Source organism: Saccopteryx leptura, chromosome 4 (assembly GCF_036850995.1).
Source record: "Saccopteryx leptura isolate mSacLep1 chromosome 4, mSacLep1_pri_phased_curated, whole genome shotgun sequence".
NCBI classification, from domain to species: domain Eukaryota; kingdom Metazoa; phylum Chordata; class Mammalia; order Chiroptera; family Emballonuridae; genus Saccopteryx; species Saccopteryx leptura.
Window position 1 is genome coordinate 33593196 of NC_089506.1, and position 24063 is coordinate 33617258.

Here is a 24063-nt window from a genome sequence, read left to right on the forward strand (position 1 = left end):
TTTCAGGACTGTGCAAGTATAAATTCTGTTGTTTTAAGACTTATTTTAATGAAATTCATTTTTTAAAGTATTTTAGAATTCTAATGGGAAATGTTATGCTTGCCATACGTTCCTAATATTCATCCATTTAACCAACATTTGTTATAAGTTGCTTTCTGCCATTATGATACTCCCAAACATTTGCAAAATTTGTATAAATGACACAATGCCTTGACTAAAGCAGACAATGGTATGACAGTTCTGCCTTTAAGAGGTTTATAATCTGATAGGAGATGTGACAGTATACTGTATTTTCTATCTAAGGTTGGGACAAACTTAAGTTACATATGGATTTTCTATTCTGCAGAGGGTCGGTGTCCCTACCCACCATGTTGTTCAAGGGTCAACTGTATATTAACATTTTATCGTATGAGACAGTAATCAGTAAGCATTTCAAAGGGTAAAAATTCATTCCAGTAAAAATCTAAGAAGAGACTTCCAGCTAAATTAATCAAGTCAGGCATCTTGGAGGAGGTGACATTTGAATGGAGCCTTCGCATGCTGATAAATTTTCAATAGCAAAAGGACTGAAAAGAACATTATACAGAACCAATAACATAGGCAAAGAGGGAGGAAAGATATAAAGTATATCTGGGGAATGGCTTGGATTCAGATTTCAGCTCTACCAATTAACAGCTTGTTTTGACTACTAATAAAATGCCTTACTTTCTCCAAGTCTGTGCAATAAAGTATCAGTTAGAGCAGGGGTCTCAAACTCAACTCAGCATGTGGGCCGCAGAGCAAGATCACAGCCGTTTGGCGGGCCGCACTAGGTCTACAAAAGGCAACTGTTACCCAACACTTTTCTCACTGCAGTTGAAAACAAAAAAAAATCAGTACAACAAGCACAATCGTACATGCAGTTTACTCAGTGTCACAAAACGACCAGAAACTGTAGTTCGCATCACAACTGCTGTTAACTAAGCTGATATCTAGCTAGGATGCTAGAGAAATGAAAAATACAAGTAGGCCCCTAGGCTTACTTAATTTTATCCAAAATATTTTGAACTTCATGGATTAGTCTGCGGGCCGCGGGCCGTACAAAATTGTTCGGCGGGCCGCATGCGGCCCGCGGGCTGCAAGTTTGAGACCCCTGAGTTAGAGTATGGATATGGAATCTACAGCAAGACTACTTGGATTCAAATTTTAGCTTCAACACTTAAGTTGTTGTTGATCTTGGACAATTACTCCCTCTGTGCCTCAGCTTCATCATCTTTAAAATGGGTATAATAAAACACATCCTTCATAATGTTATTGAAATATAAAGGAATTTATATTTATACAGCATGTTGTAGGACAGTGCCTGATGCTTAATATATAAATTTTTATTGAACAAGTAAACTCAGGTTTATGCATATACAGCATGGCAGACAGATGTGTATGAACATAGATATACAGACATAGCTATATTACCAAGGACATCACCTGGTATGTAGGAGGTGCTAACTATATATTTCATATTTTTTCACTTTTGTCTGGTTTTTTGTTTTTTACAAGAAAGAGAGAGAAATAGATAGGAACAGATAGGAAGGGAGAGAGATGAGAAGCATCAATTCTTCATTGTGGCGCCTTAGTTGTTTATTGATTGCTTTCTCATATGTACCCTGACTGGGGGGCTAGAGTGAGTGACTCCTTACTCAAGCCAGTGACCTTGGGCTTCAGGCCAGTGACCTTTAGGCTCAAGCCAGCAACCATGGGGTCATGTCTACGATCCCACACTCAAGTCAGCAACCCTGCGCTCAAGCCAGATGAGCCCACACTCAAGCCAGTGACCTCGGGGTTTCGAACCTGGGTCCTCTGCGTCCTAGGCTGACGCTCTATCCACTGAGCCACCGCTCAGTCAGGCCCCCTTTGTCTGGTGTTAACAGAAAATTATATACAAGAGCACAAGGTCACACATGTTTTCATGTGCTCCAACATTAGCCTTCACTCAGTTAAAAGAACAGAGACTCTCCCTCCTCAACTTAGAAAGTGTGGGACTCCTTCCTCGACTTGAGGAAAACAATTCTGCAATTGCTAGGCTTGAAACTGCTAAAGAGACACAGCGTGGCTGCCAGATCCCAACAGAGGAGCATCAATGTCTTATGTAATAAATACATGTTAAGTGGAAAACTAAATGTAGGCTTATTAAGTTCAACCTGAACCTCTGTAATTTATTAGTATTAAAACTGATCTAAAACAAGAAACCTTAAATATACCACAATTTGAGTTTTTAGGATTAAAAAACCCTGCTAGACTTAAAGTGTCAGTGATTCAAAAGGTAGGTTAAAAAAATCTTACTAATTCCAGTCTAATTTGGCTTCAAGTAGTTTTATATTCAAACTGAAAATACTTTTAAATGCAATTGTATTACTTGAATCTATTAACCAAATGTGAAACTGAGTTCCCTCCATTTTTAAGATGAAAGTACTAGTAATAGTTAACAGCTAATACTAAACAAACAAAAAACACCCCAATAAATACTAAAAGTACTTGAAATTATTTTGCTATGTTGAAATAAGTAAAATTTTCCTGCCGTCTTAAACTATTTATTTGTTTAAAAAGCTCTTTTTCAGATATATTGCAAAGGTAAACTTTACCCATCACAAATCAAACCTCACTGTCAATTCTGCACTGGTGGACAGATCTGAATTAATGAGCTGCTCTGAACTGCCAATCACCAATGCCCACTTCTCAGCTTCTTCCATCAATTGTAGGAAAACCATTAAGAAACAGTCAACAAGCTATTAACTTCCAAAATCTTTTGGTATGTTAACACCAAATATTAATTTGTTATTTTAATGCATACTGCATCACATGCAATCAAGTCTTCTTCAAAACACCTTCAATATTTTTAGGGTAAGACCTACCCACCCTAGTTCTAACTTGAAATTTCAGACTTTCCGAGGAGAAGAGGGCTGTAGGAGAGTATATGGATAGAGCTGTACCAGATTCATTCAAATCCCATCTCCGCCTACCAAAAAATGAGAAGGTACACTTACACCAATAAGAACAATACCTGGCAAAATTTTGGCAGAACTTTTTAAAATATATATATTTTAGCTATATAAAATAACAGTGAAGGGCAAATCCTGATTGAATCACCTGTTAGAGGTTGTTACAGAATCTATTTTGGGGTTCTGGGTTTTAGGTTCCTTCTCTGTCTTATTTCAGATAGATAAGGAACTTGGCCCATAGTTACACAGGGACAGCCCAAAGCCACCTATTTTACTACTAATAATTTCAAATATGTTCTCATGGCTTCTGCTATCCCACTATCAAGTCTCCAAGCATTTGTTAATACTTGTTTGAAGGGTAGATGCCCAAGTGTATGGTAGAACACAACACATGGTACCAATTTACCAAGAGACTTGGGAAATCAAGAATCTATTCTCTAACTTTTAACAGTTTTGCTAGACATGAATGTGGTTTGCTCCAACCATAAAAATTGAGAAGTGGGCACTTTTAGGATAAACAGTTCAAAATCAACCTCAAATTGAAAGGGATGGAATATTCATACGGGATTTTAACCTCACTTGGCTACAAGAATTCAATAGTTGACTAGTTTTTTTAGGTGGAGGATGGCCCAAATCTCTTGATAAATGTACATGGTTGTCTCTCTTAAGTATCAAGTATTCATTTAAAAAAATCACTCCAATGAATGCTCATTTTCAAAGTAGCAGCAACACACACATACACCCCCCAACCCCACCCCACCCCCCCACACACAACAGAAGGATTAACAATTTAGCTCTAAGAACTGCAATAGCCCAGTAGTTTTAATAATCCAAGAGGCCATTCTCAAAAACAGCAGAGACCAGTACCTTTACATAGGTCCAGGTTCACAAAAAGAAGAGAGGACACAGTACCAGGGTATCTGTGGTTGACTGTGGACTGTGAAATAACAGACAACTATCCATTTCAGACCTAATGCTCCCATCGTTACAGTTGGTTTCTTCCTTTTGTTGACATTATATTCTGGTCTCTGTTTTTTAAAAAGCTCTTAAAAATTACTAAAAATGATTCTTTTTAGTTTTGCAAATTGAGATCTTTATTGTAAACCACATGTAAAGGAGGAGCTCTTAATAGATCTGGATTTCTTTAAGTCTTTTAAAAATAACTTTTAAAGTAAGATGAATGGAAGCGGAAAAGGATAGCATATTAATAAATCGCAACTATCATTCTGATTTGGAATAACAAAAACCTTGTCCTTATTATTCAAGCTTATCAGATATAAGATTATAAAATATTAAGCAGCCAGTTAGAGAGAGAGTATTTTATTTGTTCATACACAGCATGTCACAACAAGGTACACCCAAATCACATCAGACTCACTGTGTTTTGTGTAAGTGTTAAACAAGCTATCTCTTCTAAGTGTAGGCAGGGGTCAGTGTCTAGGAAAAATAGTTAATATAACCGAAATAACTAAAAGAATCTCTCTGAGATCATTTAATAAAGTAATCTCTTTCAAAATCATCTTTAACTTAATTCTGGATTCTGAAGAAACAGAAAGAATAAGCTACATTTAAGTTACAATTCTTTAGAATGTGTTGGACAATTCTGAAACACACGGAGGGAAAAAAAAGAGTTATTAAAAATAGCCAAGAGAAGAACTAGGCAGCAGCTAATACACAAAGGCCAGGGGTGAGATCAAAATTAGAAACATATAATGTTTGGAGAACTGACCATATAAGGGTATCTTTAAATCAGTAATTAAATAAGGATAATCCACTGGGCAAAATAAACAGCTGCCATCACCATAATGGCTGAGTCTCCATCTAAGAATCTCTCAGAGCCTCAGGGGACAAATACGACTTTATGCTATCATGTTCAATAATGCTCAACAATGTTTGGAGGTATTTTCAAAACTGGTCTCAACTTTCCTGGTCCCAGATGAGAAACTTCATGTACTTTGATCTTTCCAGCAATAGAGGATAAAACCCCAGCTGAGCCCTCCTCACCATATCTAGTATACCGTATTTACTTACATTCCCCCACCCCATGGGTTTCCTGATTTCACCAGAGTAGGCTGCTGCTTGTTCATTCTCAATTACTTATTCATTAGACTCGCAGGGACCTTCTTAACCTGGTGCCAAGCACTAGAGAAACGAAATAAGGATCTTATCCTCTATCTAGGAGTTCAGAGTAGTGGGGAAGACAGATACACAAATAATTATAATAATGTAGAGCCTAGAAGTTCAAAAGTAAGGGCTGCAACTCTCTTTGGGACTTGGGGAGGTTTGCCATGGAAATGAGTAGGCAGAGAAAGGGTGAAAGGTACTTTAGGCAGAACAATCAGTACAGGCAAGAGCTCAGAGGCAGAAAACAACACAGCGTGTTCTGAAAATAGCAAAATAAAAGTATGTGTCCAGAGTGCAAGTGATGGGATGTGAATGGGAGAAGAGGAAGATTAGGCTGAAAAAGTAGATTGGCGCTAGGCTGCTGAGGTCCTTACGTGCCATGCTAACCCACTCGTCCATTATCCTACAGCCCTGAGGCTCTCAACTCTGGCTACCTGATAAAATCGCCTGGGAAGTTTTAGAATAAAATATTGATGCCTGGTATTTGTTAGTATCAATTAGTTCAGGGGTCACCAAACTAAGGCCCCCTGAGGCCATTTATTCGCCCCGTTGCACTTCCGGAAGGGGAACCTCTTTCATTGGTGGTCAGTGAGAGGAGTACAGGATGAGGATGTATCCTGTGCTCCCGGAGTACTGTATATGGCGGCACCGCAAAGCATGGTGGCGCTCACGTACAGTACTACTTCCAGTGACGAGGGACGCACGCGTCATAGCTCCGGAAGCACGTCATATCTCTTGTTACAGCTAGCAGTGACAAATATGGAACTGGACATTGACCATCTCATTAGCCAAAGGCAGGCCCATAGTTCCCACTGAAATACTGGTCAGTTTGTTGATTTAAATTTACTTGTTCTTTATTTTAAATATTGTATTTGTTCCCGTTTTTTTACTTTAAAGTAAGATATGTTCAGTATGCATAGGGATTTGTTCATAGTTTTTTTTTATAGTCCGGCCCTCCAATGGTCTGAGGGACAGTGAACTGGCCCCCTGTGTAAAAAGTTTGGGGACCCCTGAATTAGTTGGTCTAGGATGAGGCATCACTATTTTTAAAAAGGCTTCCTACGTAATTCTAGCATGTGGTCAGGTATATAGGAACACCACTGTAGGCAACAGAGAGTCAACACAATTGTAGAAGTAGAATGATGACGTAACACATTTTTAAAGAAAAGGTTAATGGGGCAACAATGTAGAGTAGATTAGAGGCACGGAGACTAGGGAAGAATGTCAGTTTATAGGCTACTGAGTACAGGTGCGAGATAAGAGTCCACCAGTAATTATGAACATTTTATGGGTCACTGATCTGGGTGAAAGTCAATGATAAAGGCTAGAGGCCCCTTCCTTAGGAAAAATTCATACGTCAAAAAAATGTACATATATTTTCAGGGGATTATGAACCTCTTTGAGTAATGAATTCAAGTTAAGAAACCCTGACCTAAATGAGAAAGTAGAGAGACTTTTGAGGTAGAATCCATAGCGCTGATGACTTTCAGACGAGGGGAAGGGATTTAAGGATGACATTACCATTCCTACCTTCAGTTATAAATAACAGGTATTGTGTACATAAGTGTCAGGAATCATAGTAAACACTTAACATGCATTCATCTCACTGAATTTTCCCAATTCCTGTAAGCCAGATTGTTATCATATTTATTTCATAACTGAAGAAACTGAGATTTGGAAACATTAAGTAGCTTGTCCAAGGTTACGTGGTGGTAAGTGGCAGGGGAGGAATTTAATCCCAGACAGCCTGACTCCAGAGCTTGCGGTATTAATTTTCCTTCCATACTACCTCTGGCAGGTGGCCCCCATTAATTAAAAAGAGGAGACAGGAAGATAAAGCAGGAGAAGGTTTAGGATGAGATGTTCAGGGGTGGGGATATAAAAAGTAGCTTTAGACATGATGTATTCAAGACAGTAGAAGACATAAAGATGACACTATATATTAAATTAGAAAAAAAATTGAAGGGAGCTCAAAGGTGAGAGCAGAAGATACGGTAATGGAAGGTTTACTGAGTTCTGTCCACGTACCTGGCACCGCACGAAGAACTTTCTCACAGTGGTGTAAGCTCTTTCCTTTACAAGGGAGAAAACAGACGTGGGAGGTCAGGGTCACACAGCCAGTGAGTAGAGGAGACCACCGTTTTTAATGGCATTAAAAAAGGGCTGTCATAAGTGCCAACAGCTCCCAACCTATTCTAAGAAACATTTTTTTTTCTTTTAAAGCTTTATGTTTATTTTAAAAATTGACTATATTTATCCATTTTTATAACCTAAAGGATTTTTATATTGTTTCAATTACTTAAGAAGAAATAGGGAGCCTGACCAGGTGGTGGCACAGTGAATAGAGCTTTGGACTGGGACACAGAGGACCCAGGTTTGAAACGGCTAGAGCGCAGGCTCATCTGGCTTGAGTGCAGGCTCACCAGCTTGAGCGCAGGGTCGCTGGCTTAAGCATGGGATCATAGACATGACCCCATGGTTGCTGGCTTAAGCCCAAGGTCGCTGGCTTGAGCCCAAGGTCGCTGGCTTGAGCCCAAGGTCACTGACTTGAGCAAGGGATCACCTGCTCTGCTGTAGCCCGGTCAAGGCACATATGAGAAAGTAATCAATGAACAACTAAAGGAGCCCCAACAAAGAATTGATGCTTCTCATCTCTCTCCCTTCATGCTTGTCTGTCCCTATCTGCCCTCTCTATGAATCTCTCTGTCTCTGTCACACACACACAAAAAAAGAAGGGATATCTCTGTCTCAACCAACTTAAACAAATATTAGGGATACATTTTCATAGGAAATATGCAAGTATAGATGCAAACCTACGTAAATGACAAAGCACAGGACAAATGCCACACCATGTCATTATTATCAGAGTCAGATTTCATATCAGTCTAATGGAGACAGTGTCCTGTGTTTTCTGAGGCCACAATGAAGCCAGATAATGGTGAAATTTCCTGTTTTGCACTCTTTTTGTAGCTTGAGAAGAACATGGTTTTGAAAAGTAACACAAATAAAATCTTAAACCACACTCCACAAGTCTAGACTAGTTACCTCAGGCTTAACAATGGAATAATTTACGCACTGCAGTTTCAGATAAAAACCTGTTGTGTGTCAACTTTTAAGCATCTTTGAATACCTGTCCTGAAATTCATACAGCCTGTGAGTCAAAAGCATTTCTTCTATAAAAGTTACTTTTAAAGAGCCTACAATATTATCCTAGAATCTTCCCATTTTTGAATTAAATTACCTGAGAGAATATAAAATTCCAGTTAAAAGAGTTTTGAAGTCCTGTTGCACAATCTTTCACTTAAGAGTAAGAATTCCTTCTCTCCCCCCTATCCTTGGCACCTGTAGCGATGCTTGAAGGGCTCCACTAATGGGTCATTACTTTCTAGGACAGCTTCGATAAAAATCAAAATCCTTTGCCTTGTAATTTTCATTCACTCATTCATTAATTCAAACATCCACTGAGTACTCCTTTGTAGCACCATAAGCAAATTCTATATATAGGGGGTCCTCAGGTTATAACACAGCTCTGTTCCTACAACAGTGATATAACCAACCCGTATTTTGGTGTAAGTCGAAACACATCCTAGCCTAAGTCACTTACCTATCCTAACACAGTGGTAAAATCATAATCTAGAACATAAAAACACAGCTAATCCTATGACCTCACTCATTTGAGGAATCCAAGGAACAATGTGAACTGAGGAATGGAACTGAGACAGAGGAGAGATCAAAGGGGCCAGAGGAAAAGAGAACAGAGGGAAAGGGGATGAGAGGATGGGATAAAGCTGAAGGGAGGGCACTATGGGGAGGGGGACACGGGAGATGTTGAGGGGAATACGGGGGAGGGGGGTGCATTGGGGAGACACTAGAATCTATGTAAACACAATAAATTAAAATAAAAACACAGCTAAGCCACAGAAAAAGGAAAAGGACATAAATATACTGTACTATACACTGTGCTATAGTAACAGAAAAAAATGACAAAAACTGTAAAAAAAAAAAAATTACGACGCTAATGGGATAAGCCAAAACACTCCTGTCTCAATTTTTTAAAGTTTTTCTGGGAGTGGATGTCATAAGTTTGAAACGTCGTATGCTGAGACTGTCATGACCCAAGGAAGCCCCTGTACCATCCCTCTGGTCTTCCTATTCCCTACCCTACGGGGCTGCTGCCGTAGTTCTTCAGATGCAACAACCAAACTCCTTCGACTGCGGGTCCTCATGTGACATCACTTCTCAATCCATCAGTATCCTTGTCTCCCTCCTTTGCTAATGTCTCACCTAAAATGTGAGTTCACAAGTTAAACACAATTCATCAAATGTCATCTAACCAGCTCAGATTTTAAGCAGTCATATTACAGAGACAGCTCATATGTGGTCAAATAAACACTTTTTCATCTCAGGTGCAGCTAAGATTGTCCTCCACACCCAAGCATTTTTCAACTTCTGCACAATATTTATCCTTGGTATATTTCATCTTGCTAATAGAATATTATTACAACCTACTCAGGCTATTCTGAATTTAGAGTCAGCTATCTGTATTAGTCATATCTAGGTTTGTCATCTCAAGAGTAAGTAAACTCATTTCAATCCAGATCTTTACAGAAAGAGGACATTGTTTTTAAAAAATATGCTATCAATGGGAACTCAAAGTACTTTATATATTCTCTAGGTTAAGTACTACTATCTGACACATATATTATCAATTTTTACCTCTTTTAGGACGTAAGAGTTCCTCTGAAAATCTAATGAAGCCATAAAATGTACATTTGTACACAATTTTACATTCAATATCAGATGGCTCATGGACCCCCACAAAGTCTACCCACTGGTGTCCTAAACTGAGGTGTCCTTCTCTTAGGGATTCTACTATCTATGAAAAACATTTCTGGCTACTAGGATGTATCATATTAATATCCATTTAAAAAATAATTGTTTTTCCTAATGCCCAACTTAATACCCAAAAGGAGCCAATTAACTTGAAATTGACTGACACTAATTCTGTCATCTGACTATCAAAGAAGGTATCCAGAAATGAAGACATCTGACCAAAACCAAAGCACAGGCTATAAGAATAGTACTTGAGAAACAAAGCACAGGTCCCTGTAATTATATATACAAAGATATGTACTGCAACACTGTTTGTACTGGGGAAAAGCAAACAGAGAGAGGATACATCCTGAATGTTCACTCACAGGGAAATGGTTGAATAAATTATGTATATTGAAAATTTTATTCATTTTCTAAAAAGAGAGTTAGACCTATTATATATTGACCTGGAGAAATATCCATGATATCTTTAAAGAGCAAAAGCAAGCTTCAGAATAATGCATAGAGTATGACCCTATTTAAAAAGAAAAGATTCACAAACCTTATATTGTTCAAGGTAGCTTTATGAATATGGAAAAAAGGCGTGGAAGAATTCACATCAGGCCATGAACACAGCTGGGGGATTTTTGTTTTTATTCATCCTTGCATACTTTCACTTTTTACAATATTCCTTTTACAAAGTAAAACATTAAAATTTTTTAAAAGAAAAAACTAAAAAGGCTGACAATAGGATCTATCAATAGACTCACCTCTCTCACCCCAGTGCCCCATAAAGGCTTTCTAAATAATTTCCCAAAAAGTTTCCCACCCATAGTATGTCCAAGATAAAACCTAATTTCCTTTTTGACTTTCAATGATTCTGAGTTTCTCACAGTTTTGGGTGTTTGATTCACTTCATAGGCACTCTGTTAAGACATATTAAAGTTGTTATATAGTCTAAATGTGTCCATAATTCACAAGTGTGATTTTCCCCCTTATGAAAATAAACATGTCAGCAGAGCCATAAATAAAAGGTAAGTGGAACCTACATTAGTTCAGTTCATAACCCTCATTCACTGTTGGTGGGACTGCAAAGTAGTACAACCATTATGGAGGAAAGTATGGTGGTTCCTCAAAAAACTGCAAATAGAACTACCTTATGACCCAGCAATCCCTCTACTGGGTATATACCCCAAAACCTCAGAAACATTGATACGTGAAGACACATGTAGCCCCATGTTCATTGCAGCACTGTTCACAGTGGCTAAGACATGGAAACAACCAAAAAGCCCTTCAATAGAAGACTGGATAAAGAAGATGTGGCACATATACACTATGGAATACTACTCAGCCATAAGAAATGATGACATCAGATCATTTACAGCAAAATGGTGGGATCTTGATAACATTATAAGGAGTGAAATAAGTAAATCAGAAAAAAACAAGAAATACATGATTCCATACATTGGTGGAACATAAAAATGAGACTAAGAGACATGGACAAGTGTGTGGTGGTTACCAGGGGTGGGGGGAGGGAGGACAGGGGGAGAGTTAGGGGGAGGGGGAGGGGCACAGAGAACTAGATAGAGGGTGGCGAAGGACAATCTGACTTTGGGCGAGGGGTATGCAACATAATTTAATGACAAGGTAACCTAGACATGTTTTCTTTGAATATATGTACCCTGATTTATTAATGTCATCCCATTACCATTAATAAAAATTTATTAAAAAAAAAAAAAAAAAAGTTCAGTTCATAGAAGACAAGTGTATGCAGTCCAAACACTATCAAATTCTCAAGCGAAGAAATATGAACATAGAAGCCGTTCCTGTTGGTCCAGTGGTTCTCAACCTTGGCTGAACATTAGAAGTACCTGGGAATGTTTTAGAAATACCAATACCCGGTGCCACTTCCAGAGATTCTAATTTAACTGGCCCGGGCTTAGGTGCTTCTTTCATTTCAGAAGATATCTAGACTATTTGAATGGACAGTGAGTTAAGAACTACTGCTTTTAACATGTCATCCTTTTCCTTCCTTCCTCCAAATTTTTACAGAGTTTTCCTTTCATCAGTTAAGGCTAGTGAATACATTTGGGAAAGCCAAACTCATTCACCAGTTAATGCTATAGTTTATATTGTCCTGTGCTAACTTTTGATGTCCAACTTAAAGTTACTTAAACCTATGGTTATCATAATTAGGAGTCCTTCATATATCAAGAGTATCTTAATAATGATACATCATTTATTATTAACCTCAGAGACAAAGGAGTTTATAAATCATCTTAGGACCTCAAACAGTATATTGGAAGACAAAGTGTCAACACTGCCCTGCCAATGATTTGAAGTGTTGCTGAACATTAGTCAATTAATAGACTTCCTAATTTATTTTTGTGGTAATCTTTATAAGTATTTAAAAAACTCAACATCAGGCCCTGGCTGGTTGGCTCAGTGGTAGAGTGTCGGCCTGGCGTGCAGAAGTCCCGGGTTCGATTCCCGGCCAGGGCACACAGGAGAAGCGCCCATCTGCTTCTCCACCCCTCCCCCCTCCTTCCTCTCTGTCTCTCTCTTTCCCTCCCACAGCCGAGGCTCCATTGGAGTGAAGATGGCCCGGGCGCTGGGGATGGCTCCTTGGCCTCTGCCCCAGGCGCTAGAGTGGCTCTGGTCGCAACAGAGCAAGGCCCCGGATGGGCAGAGCATCGCCCCCTGGTGGGCAGAGCATCGCCCCCTGGTGGGCGTGCCGGGTGGATCCCTGTCGGGCGCATGCGGGAGTCTGTCTGACAGTCTCTCCCCGTTTCCAGCTTCAGAAAAGAAAAAAACAAAACAAAACAAAAAAACCCCTCAACATCACATTGCAAATAACTGATTTTAAAAATACATAATTGAACTATCTCCCCCATTCAAATTTAGTCCAGTAGAATAGTAATATACTCTATAGTAAAAAAGTCAAAATATGAAAAGGAATTCATTAATAAAATAAAATATTTATTAGTACACATATTATAGTACAAAAAAGACAGGATTCTGTACTTTGAACTCATGCTACAAACTGTGCAAAAATATATTTTAAAACAAAGGATAATATATATTATTTATAATGGCTGGCACTAAGAAATAACTGCCTTCATATATTTTTGAAGCATTAGCATATATTTTCAAAGAAGCTTACGATGGTCCATTAAAAAGTTTTGATCCAGGCATTGAACTCCTACATGTTTATCCTTGCGAAATGAAAGCTCAGGTGCATACGAAACACCTGTACTATACGAATGTGCACAGCAGCTTTATTGGCAATAGCCAAAAACTGGAAACCACCCAAATCTCCTTCCAATGGACAATGGTTAAACAATGGTACATCCTTCCCATGAAGGAGTCCTCGGCATAGAAACGAACAAACTACTCAATCAAGCAACAACTTGAGTGGATCTCACAGGCAGTATGCTAAGTAAAAAAAGCCAATCTCAAAAGGTCACATACTGCATGATTCCATTTATACAATGCTCTCAAAATGACAAAATTATGAAGCTGGAGAGCTGAATAGTGGTTACCAAGAGTTGGGGTGGTTTAAAAAGGGGTAGCAAGAGAAAGCCCTGGGCTGATGGGTCAGTTCCATATCTTGATTGTGGTGTTGGCTACACAAATCTACACATGATCAAACTGCACAGAACTATACATACAATAAACTCACACACAAATGAGTGCATGGAAAACCGGAGAAACCTAAATAAGCTTGTGTATTGTACCGATGTTGATTTTCTGGTTTTGATCTTATACTGTAGTTACCTTTGGAAGAAACCTGGTGAAGAATACACAGGACCTCTCTGTATTATTGCAATTTTCCTGTGAATCTGTAATCATTTCAAAACAAAGTATTTTTATTTTTCTAAGTGAGAAGTGGGAAGGCAGAGACAGACTCCTCCTGCAAGCACCCCAACCAGGATCTACCCGGCAAGCCCCCTATGGGGCGGTGCTCTGCCCATCTGGGGCTGTTGCTCCATTGCTTGGCAATGGAGCTATTTTAGTGCCTGAGGCAGGCCATGGAGCCATCCTCAGCACCCTGGGCCAACTGGCTCCAACCCATCTGTGGCTGTGGGAGGGGAAGAGAGAGAAATAAAAAGAGAGAAGGGAGAAGAAGAAGGGTGAAGAAGCAGATAGTTACTTCTCCCGTGTGTTCTGACCACGAATCGAACCCGGGACATCCACACACCGAGCCGATGCTCTACCACTGAGTTGACTGGGCAGGGCCTCAAAACAAAGTTGTTTTTTTTTTAAGTTTAAAGAAAACATGAAGATGGTCACTTATTTAAGATGTACAGCCTAACCAGGCGGTGGTGCAGTGGATAGAGTGTCAGACTGGGATGCAGAGGACCCAAGTTTGAAACACCAAGTTCGCTGGCATGGGCTCATCAGGCTTGAGTGTGGGCTCACCAGCTTGAGTGTGTTGCTGGCTTGAGCGTGGAATCATAGACATGACCCATGGTCGCTAGCTTGAGTCCAAAGGTTGCTGGCTTGAAGCCCAAGGTTGCTGGCTTGAGCCCATGGTCGCTGACTTGAGCAAAGGGTCAACTCACTCTGCTGTAGCCCCCCGGTCAAGGCACATATGAGAAAGCAATCAATGAACAACTAAGGAGCTGCAACGAAGACTTGATGCTTCTCATCTCTCTCCCTTCCTGTTTGTCCCTATCTGTCCCTTTATCTCTGTCACACACAGACACACACACACACACACACAGATGTATAAATCATTTTCCTTTTTTTAAATTGAATTTATTGGGGTGACATTGGTTCACAAAATCAGACAGGTTTCAAGTGCAACAAAACATCAGCTGCACAATGCATCATGTGCCCACTGCCCAAAGCGAAGTCTCTTTCCGCCCCCACTTCCCTCCCCTTTGTCCACTCCCCCTACCCCACCCACCCCCTTGCCCTCTATCACCACACTGTTGTCTGTATCTATGTGAAATACATATATTTTTTAATCCCTTCACCTTCTTTCATCCAGCCCTCCCCTCATTTTTCTTAACCTAAGTGAAAGCATAAACAAGTAAAGATATAAGATGGTTGGAGAGCAAAAGATGGCTGGAATAATATTTATGAAGCATTTATGTGCAAGGGAATATAGCTTATCTCATTTAACTCAACAAATCAATGAGGTGGTTGCTAATTAATATCCTCACTTTGCAGATGAGGAAACTCAAAGAGAAGTTAAGAAATTCAATTAAGGTCATACAGTAGGCAAGTAGCAATGATGTTAAAGTTAAAATTAAGACCATTTCAAAGCAAAGAGGATTTTAAGAAAACACTATTATTATTGTATCAAGAAAGTAGCTTAAAATAGGTAGAAAGTACAGGAGTAAATCAAAGCACATCTTGCTGACTACTATGTCTTCCAAGAACTTACATCTATAATAACATTAGGCTAGGATAACTGAATGCACTTGATCAGATAAGTTTTTGAAACTGCGGTTATTCTTTACTAATTTTTCACTTTTTGCTTAGAAACAGGAAGAAAAATAACACCAATTTCTCCTCTTTAAAAGGTGTTTGCTGAATAAAAGTAAATAGATAAAAGACGAAAGTAGAAAATAACACAAACAGGACTTTCAAAATAGGAGGAAAATAGAGCTGATTGACCACAACAAAGCCTATTCACGAATGAAAAAAGGCTACACTACTGTCAAATGCAAGACAGAAAAGTCTAAATTACGTTAGAAAACATGAATCTGCATATAATGAACAGGGCTACCAAGATGAATATTTATTTGCAATAAAATAGTTTTAAATGAAACTGTCCTACTAAGATTGGTTTCAGTCTGGCTTAGAAAAAGCAAAAGGAAAATTTCTGCCCTTTTGTATCATTCCATCTCCAATTTACATTATTGCATACTTAACAGTCAAAAAATAGGCAATTCTAGGATAAGCTCAATGAAAGTAAATGGGTATTTTAAGGGAAATTTGTTATTCTGGTTGTAGCTTCTGAGATAGGGGTGTTTTTCTAGAGAGAAATAGCATCTCAGTTTTAATTTTAAAGAGCCAGTGAAGCCTCAGGAAAAGACAGTATTCAAAACACCAAGAATATTAATCATCCTTTTAAATTGTAGACAATCAGCTAATCTACTTAATATGCTGTTTGAATAAAACAGAGTAGCCCTGGCCGGTTGCTCAGGCGGTTAGAGCGTCATTCTGTCACCCTGGAATGACAAGGTTGCGGGTTTGAACCCCAGTCATCACTGGAAGCAACCAAATAATTCTCTACTGTGGAACAACAAATGAATGCTTCCCTTCCCCTCCCTGCTCTCTCCCTTCCTGTCTCTTTAAAAATCAATCAATAAATTAAAAAAAAAATGCCCTGGCCGGATAGCTCAGTTGGTCAGAACATCATCCTGAAGCACAGAGGTTGCTCGTTTGATCCCTGGTCATGGCACATACAGGAATGGCTCGATGTTCTAGTCTGTCTCACCCTGCCTCTAAAACAAATAATAATAATAATAATAATAATAATAATAATAATAATAATAAAGGAAACAGAGTAGTCAGTTCCACCTTTAGGATCATCTGTGAAATCAAAAGTATTTTTCCCCATAAGTTATCTTCCTAAAAGCAAATAGTGATGATGTCAACATGATGGTTTTCCTAAAAGCTTTGTAAGTCACAACTCAGAAAGAAACATGCAGGAATTTTACTTGAGATGCAACAATCTACAGAAGATTTGGAGTGAAAGGGCCATATCACTCTATTCCCATCCATGGCTTTAATATGGTAAACTCTGAAAGAAAAAAAAAGTGTCTTGTTGTCATATGCCCTTGGAATTTCCTCCTCATAAAGTTGAGCCACGCCTGACCAGGCGGTGGCGCAGTGGATAGAGCGTCGAACTGGGATGTCGAGGAGCCAGGTTCGAGAACCCGAGGTCGCCAGCTTGAGCGCGGGCTCATCTGGTTTGAGCAAAAGCTCACCAGCTTGGACCCAAGGTCGCTGGCTCGAGCAGAGGGTTACTCGGTCTGCTGAAGGCCCGCGGTCAAGGCACATATGAGAAAGCAATCAATGAACTAAGGTGTCGCAACGCGCAACAAAACTAATGATTGATGCTTCTCATCTCTCCGTTCCTGTCTGTCCCTGTCTATCCCTCTCAGACTCTGTCATAAAAAATAAAAAAAAAAGTTGAGCCAAAAAGCAAATATTTACACTCAGGAGGCCTATCACACACTTTTTATGAATTTCTCTGCCTTTGAAGAAATCACGAGATGTTTTCTTTCTTCTAGATAGGACCCTAACACATTAGATTTTGATAAAAGCCATAACCTAGGCCATACTGCATGGTGGACAGATACACATTAGAATCTTACTGGAGAATTATACCAAAAACGTACATTTTCAGTAATGACTAAAAACTTCGAAAGTTTTTATAACTAGCCTTGACTAGAAGTATTTCTAAGATGTAATAATGATAGTTGTTGTGGTATTTTATTTATTTTTTGTGACAGAGAGGGAGGGACAGATAGGGACAGACAGACAGGAAGGGCAAGAGATGAGAAGCATCAATTCTTCATTGAAGCTCCTTAGTTGTCATTGATTGCTTTCTCATATGTGCATTGACGGGGGCTACAGCAGAGCAAGTGACCCCTTGCTCAAGCCAGCGACCTTTGGACTCAAGCCAGTGACCTTTGGACTCAAGCCAGTGACCTCAGGGTTTCAAACCTGAGTCCTCTGCATCCCAGTCCAATGCTCTATTCAGTGCACCACCACTTGGTCAGACAGTTGTGGTTGTGTTTTAAAAAAAGATTTTAACATACTGAAATATTCACAGATGAAATGATTTAATATTTGGGAGATACTTTAAAATAATATGGTGTGGTGGAGTCGGTGGGAGTTTTAAACAAGATTGTCTACAAATTGATAAAGCTGGATGATGGGAAAATAGAAATTAATTATACTATTTTAGTTTTCTTTGGCATATGTTTGAAATTTTCCGACATAAAAGTTTGTATATCCTTATACAAGATTCAAAATCTACCTATGCAACAAGGAATTCTGAGGTATATGCAGAAGTTCAATTTTTGAATACTTCTGTTATTTCATATTCCCAGGCAAATCATCTCCCTGAGTAATACCAGTCTTTTTTCTAAATGCAGGGATGTTACATGATTTCTAAGGTTGCTTCAGTTTTTATTCATTGAGAATGCTGTTTTGTTTCACCAGGCTGAGTTTAAATTCAGCCTGTTAACTGTCAATAGTCACTGATTTTATACTGAGAAGACAGGCACAGGTGTCTCAAAACAGGATATGACCTCAAGCAGCTTTTTGGACATTGGTGCTACCCACTCTGATCACATGGAAAGAGAAAAAGGGGAGGCAACTACAGTGATAAATACACCACTATTTCCCATTGATAAAGTGAAAATGCTCACTCGAAAAGCTACTTGAGTCTTTATTATGAGTCATATAGCACATAAATGTAGTGTGAGCAGTCCCTTTAATAAAGCAAGTTTTCCTGAATAAACTATCAAACAATATTTCAAAAGTATATTTCTGAACTGTTCATCACAGTACTGTTTATTAACAGTGAAGAATCTGCTAACCAAATTAGCTTCTTAACAGAGGATTAAATATATCGTGGCATGCTCTTATAATGGAATGCCATGCAGTATATAGAAACTGACTGTGTTAGCCCACAATGATAGGGGTATGGCGTGGCAAAGGACACAGGAACTAACTAAAAGAGCTCCCAGTGGCCAACATAGCAACAACTAGAGCAATAAAATTGTACTGAATTATAACCCAAATTAGCCTCTACTGATAAAAACAAATGACTGAATAAATAAATGGGGGAGGACAGCTAAATCTCCTGAGCAGAATAATTCCAAGTAATATGTGCAGATAGTCTGCCTCTGCCCGCAAACGGTGAAACATAACTCCCCCCACTTCAAAAGTGTGGGCCGACTTCCCTCCCAAGAGCACAAGATGGAAAAGAGAGAAAAAAGGGTAACTTTACAGTCGGGAAACCTGACAAACACTACCTCAGCTGGGATATCAAGGTCAACATCAACAGTGATAAGTCATACAGATCTATGCACCCTTGAAACAATGTAATGAAAAGGGTATTTTGGCTCTGTGGTCTCCCTCCCCAAAACACAACCTAACCATGAGAAAAACATCAGAAAAATTCTAATTGTGGGGACTTCTATAATATCTGACTAGTACCCTTCAAAATTCTCAAGGTCATAAGAAAACAAGGGAAGTCTGAGAAACTGTCACAGCCAAAAACAGCCTAAGGATACAAGATGACTAACTGTAGTATGGAATCCTGGATGGGATCCCGGAACAGAAGACATTAGGTAAAAACTAAGGAAATCTGAGAAACTAGGAACTTTAGCTAAAAATCTATCAATACTGTTCATGAATGGTGACAAACATATACTAATGTAAGCTGTTAATGATAGGGAGACTGAGAGCTCTGGTAAATCTAAAATTGTTCTAAAATAAAAGGTTTCTAAAAAATAAAAAACGTAAATGAAGATATAAAGTTATGATGTGGAATAATGGCCCATATATAGTAAGATTAAACATTCATGTGATAAACATATTTTTGTTTTGAAAATATACATATACTTATTTATACACCAAAAAATCTGGAAAGCTATTCATCAAATCTTAATGTCTTGGTGGTAGAATTACTAGTGATTTTCACCACCAACTTTATACTTTATTGTATTATCTGGTTTTGTCTTTTCACTAAGCACTGATTACTTTTAATATTGAGCCCCATTATTTTTATAATCAGGAACAAAGTTATTTTATTTTGGGGGGAAAATTAGGTATATAGCATGGATAGCTCAAATTAATATGCTTTTATAAAACCACTAAATTTTACTTTTTCAAGGGGAAATCTTTTAAAAGGCAGTACAGAAAAGTGAAAACCTAGAATAAAATCTTCGTTTCACCACTTACTATCAGACCTTGAGCATTTCAATAACCTTCAATTTCCTCATCTATTATATATAGTGAGAAAAATGAAACACTCTCAACAAACCTACTGATCTGCAGAACTAACATTTATTTATTCATTTATCAGCATAAACACATATCATGTACTATACACAAATACACTATAGAAAATATATTTCATAACATCAAATTTTATTAGAAAATTATTTAAGTAGTAGCAGTGAGTTTAATGAATATCAAAAGCCTGACCCTACTGAGGCTGGATCCATAAAATGGTAACTTTATTGAGATCAGTAATAATTTTAAAATCTAAGAAAAATAAAGCACTATCAGAAAAAAAGTTTGTTTCTCAAAGATTATAGTAGTGAAAGACAAAACCAGTACTTCAGCCCGATCTACATCCTCGGCAGCAATTTCCCAAACATCCTGCTCACTAGATATTTGTTATTGTTATGGTGATTAAACATGTTCATAACATGCCCACGGGACTACTGAAAACCTTCCAAAAAAGAGAAGTGACAGATACTTTTTAAATTATAACCAGCTTAAACTAAGCTTTGAAATAGTAATACACAAAGTTTCCCGTTCTATGGAAATAACAGTTTCCCTATCTATGAATGTAATGGCAATACAAATTAATACCAGCCATGAAATACAAACTAAACATATTTAAATTTCTTGCTTGCAACCAATGAACTTTAATAAAGAGATTTTACACATGACATATATTCTGGGCTGGAGTCTATCTCAATACTAATATTTTAAAATTACCTCAAATACAACCCTTATAATGCACAAAATCACAATGAATAGACCAGTCTAATCACACTATGAATTAGTGAGCTTTTATAACAAGCTGAACAACCAAGACCAGAAAAATCCATTTGATTCAAGTGAAAAATTTACCCAACTTAATCTATTATACAATCTATTATACAGATCTATATTTTAAAAACCTGCTAATTTAGGAAAAAATTATCAACCATAAACAAAATATTAAATCACTGTGCCAATTTATTCTACACTAGAATATGCACACTGTTTTGGTTTGGTTAAAGTTAAATACTTTTTAAAATAACAAAAACATAGGTACAATCCAGGAATTATATTCAAGTTGGTATACACAGCCCAGTGTTGAGACTACAAGCAGGCACAAACTGGGTTTATACTCCAGAGCTTCCGTATCCAGGCGTACTCCAGCTTTCCTGAAAGCAGTCATTACAGAGACCTATTCCAATGATGTAATGTTTGCTGAACACTTTAGAAACCTGGGGCACATTTTTGTTAAATATGTTTAGTTGCAGCAAATTATCAATTCTCAGTGAACAGATACGATTTACGGGAAGAGACAACTGTCACCGAGAACTACTTCTGGCAAACAGATCAAGCTAAATAAACTCCTGGTTAAAAAAAAAAAAAAGGAGGGAATTGACCATAAGGTTAGTTTCCTTAAAAACTATAAAAGCAAATTTAAAATGGGAGTTCCAAGCCTTTGAGCAGCACTAGTACCCAGGTAAGAGTGTACTCCTGTACAATGTTCTCTACTGTGTTAGTCCTCTGTAATCCCAGAACAGCCCTGCATTTAGCACGTCTATACATTTCTTGTCAGTAGCTTGACTGTGGTTCTGATGTTTTTACTAGCTGCTCATGACTGGTGAACATCATGGTACTATGCAACATTAGCCATTCTTTTAATTTCAAAATACCCAACCACTATCATCACAATTAAGGAAGGCTCAGAAGAAAGAATATTCAATATGATCAACCTCAAGTCATAGGGTTATTCTTAAAACTTACTTAGATACTACAGTATGTGAGGTATAGGGTTTTTTTAAGTTTAATAAAGCTAAATACACCTGCACTCACATTTGTCTACCTCCAGTTTATACACATTAAGAAAACTAAGCTACAGGAAAGCACATTCATAGTATATACAAAGACAAAAACATATATATATATGACAATGTAAATCATCAATAGCATAAAATAAAATTTTGCCCAAAGCTACTTTTTCATTACACCATGACCACAGAGTCTAAAGGAGCAAGACCATACAATTTATACACTTTTCTACACAAGAAACTAACATAGTGGGTTGTTAATGGCATTTTGAAAATGTTACAGTATAATTATCATATATATAAAATCACACAGGTTAATATTTACAGAGATATCAAGCCTCTCAAAAGAAAATAAATATTTATAAGATTCAGTTTCTCTTTTGTTAAACATTGAAGAAAGGTCTTGGAACCTACAAGTAAATGTAAAAATACAGACAACCTAGTTAAAAGAATTCCTGAGACTTTTTTTATTCTTTTAAGGGACCTTTAACCTAATAAATGTTAAAGCAGGTGGTTTGTGGTTTAAGTTTTCTTTCTTTTTTTTTTAAGTTTTCTTTCTAGTTCTAGAAATTGACCATAATTCCTTTCATAGTATTTACTTTCCTCTTCTTATCTGATACCCAAACCTACTTTGGATGTCTTTTTAAAAATCTTTCAAGACAATGGAGTGAATTCAAAGATCATGAACTCTTGAATGAAGAGTTAAAATGACAGTATCACATAACTATCCTGACTCTCTGTAACATAGTAGTAGTCTTCTAGAATACCAATCTACTTCTTAGAAGCAGAAAACACAGGAAGCTCAATGTTCCAAGGAAAATTAATAATAATTGAGTCATCCTGGCTACCCAGGAAATACACAGCAAGGATCTGTGTCCTATGCAAATAATGACAACAAATCCATCTAGTAATACCTACCACCCAGGGACAGGAAAACAGAACACGAGCTCACGGAACAAGTGCACAATGCTTAAACAGTACAAGAAGAAAAGCGATTTGGAGAGGATAGGGAATCGGAGCTAGCTGAAACACATGACAGATCAGTGAGCTACAGAGACAGAAGCGGGGCAGGAGAAGACAAGAGACGCCACTGACAGGAGGTGAGAGTGGAACGCAGGTGGACAAGAAGTGAAGTGGACAGAGGTTAGGGCAGGAGCTGAATTACAAGCGATAACAACAAAAGCCTGGAGGTGACAGACCAGGAAGAAGGCCCACCCAGGGAAATAGAGAGTAAAGAGAATAGAGAGCATTTTCAATGGGAGGCTGAATCCTGGAAAAGGTGGGAAGTAAGCAAAACAGACACCAAACAAAAAATTATGGACAGATGAGAAAAAATGTAAAAGGAGACCATGTGATAAACAGATAGGGTAGAAAGGGGGTAAAAGGGATGAAGTAAAACAGGTACACTGAGGGAGAAAATATACTTTTTGTTTCTCAAATTTCACTTTATTAAAATTAAACTTTTAAATCTGTTCTTTTACTTATATTTTTATTTGTTGGGTAAAACTTTTTTTTCCTTCTTTTCCAAGTGAGAGGAGGGGAGATATAGAGACAGACTCCCGCATGCTCCTCGACTGGGATCCACTTGGCAACCCGTCTTGGGTGGATGCTCTGTCCGTCTGGAGTAATGCTTACAACCAAGCCACTTTTAGCGCCTGAGGCAGAGGCTCCCGGAGCTATCCTTAGCACCCAACTGGGACTAACATGCTCAAATCAATGGAGCCATGGTTGCAGGAAGGGAAAGGAGGGGGAGAGGTGGAGAAGCAGATGGTTGCTTCTCCCATGTGCCCTGACCAGAATGGAACAAACTCAGGACACCTACATACTGGGCCGATGCTCTACCACTAAGCCAACTGGCCAGGGCCTATTTGGTAAAACTTGATACCTAAAAGTAAAGGTTTCCTCAACTTATACAGGAGAAAATTTTTGATGAGTTAAGCTGATTTAATTGCAAAAAGAGAGAAGACCTGAAAACAGTAAAGTTTACTTATGTCAGTTAATTATCTTACTTCTAATCAATAAACTCCTTTTCATACCAACACATTAATGACCTTAATGGCCAAGTGCTTCAGTTGTTAATTACAAAAGCTTTCTCTCTCCCTCCCCCACCTCTCTCTCCCTCCCACTATCCTGCGCATGCCTATGCGTGCATATCAGTCAGCATTTGGAGATTACCCCACTAAAAGAGAATTTTGGTAGGGGTTTAAAACAAAGTTAAAACTGTAACAATTAAGATATGCTGTAAATTTTCTACAGATTTTTACTACTCAAGTTGTTCTGGTCTCCTAAATAACTGAAAACAGGACACAGATGAACTGAAAACAGTTCATCCTTTACTTCAATCTAGAAACAGTAAAAGAAAACAAAACATTAAA

The 24063-nt window shown here is 38.2% G+C and overlaps 1 protein-coding gene across 7 annotated transcripts in view; it reads right to left on the minus strand.

Moving 5' to 3' along the window:
• SLC20A2 (solute carrier family 20 member 2) overlaps positions 1-24063 on the minus strand; it is a 110494-nt gene that overhangs the window by 79103 nt on the left and 7328 nt on the right. The window lies entirely within an intron of this gene.